Source organism: Pterocles gutturalis, unplaced genomic scaffold (assembly GCF_000699245.1).
Source record: "Pterocles gutturalis isolate BGI_N339 unplaced genomic scaffold, ASM69924v1 scaffold51192, whole genome shotgun sequence".
Classification (NCBI taxonomy): domain Eukaryota; kingdom Metazoa; phylum Chordata; class Aves; order Pterocliformes; family Pteroclidae; genus Pterocles; species Pterocles gutturalis.
The window spans coordinates 4,071-5,098 of NW_010109593.1; positions in this window are offsets into that span (position 1 = coordinate 4,071).

Genomic DNA, 1,028 nt, shown 5'->3' on the forward strand with positions numbered 1-1,028 from the left:
GTGAACTCTCGCTTCCTTTCCTGTCATAAGGGACTGGCTGAAAACGTGGTATTTGCAGAGGGAAAAAACTGAACATCTTACTCAGCATTTTGCCCTTAGTTAGGAAAAAAGGCTTTGCCTCTGATTTTAGGCAAAGCTCTGTTCAGATGACAAAGCTGATGGTTTTTAGGAAATGACATATTAAGCAAGTAGCAGAGGACCCAGCCAGCAGAAACAAGGATCATGAATTCCCAGATGAGCACAACTTGAATGTTTAAGGGTCCGGTTCCTGGGGCAGTAGGTTAAATGTAATGATTCTCATAGGTTTCAAATGGCATTGCATCAGATTATAGTGACTATTCTGTCTGCCTCAGAAGGTGTGTTGCATTTTTGAAGTCAATCCTACTTTTCCCTGAAATATAAAGAACTTTATTCTGTCCCTATTATATGATGTATATTGGAATAACTTTGATTTTATGTATTTCAGAAAAACATATATTGAAAGATTACAAGATGATTGTTAGGAAAATATGTGGCTGTATTACTGGCACAGGTACTTTTAAGTCTGAATTCTTTAAGTCAATCTGATTTCCAGTTTAACAATGGGAGTGGTCTCACGCCATTCTTTTGCGTTCAAAATGCTTTTCTCCCAAGTTTCATGATATTTTGGCTTAAATTCCTGCAGTTGACTTTACTTGTTAGATTTTGGTCAATACAAGCTAGATTTTCCTCTCCTGGGGAATGTTGAGGGCTTATCAAGAATATGGCAGTCTAGTCAGGCTGTGAGATCTTATAGAACATCCTTCAGTTGAGAGTGACATCTCACAACAGCCTCAGGTTCCAGCACCATTAAACCTTACTCCTGACCTAGTTTATCCCAAAAACTGACCTTTCCACCCGAGTTTCAAACTAGCCTGGTTCTGAACTCAGCCATATTGGCTCGCTCTGAAGGCTCTTGCCCCACACTCACTTTCTCCTTCCCTCTCTGTGGCCTTTGTGCCCCCGTGGGAAAGACTGGTGTGGTTTTGTTGAGCTTTGTATGTCCTGCT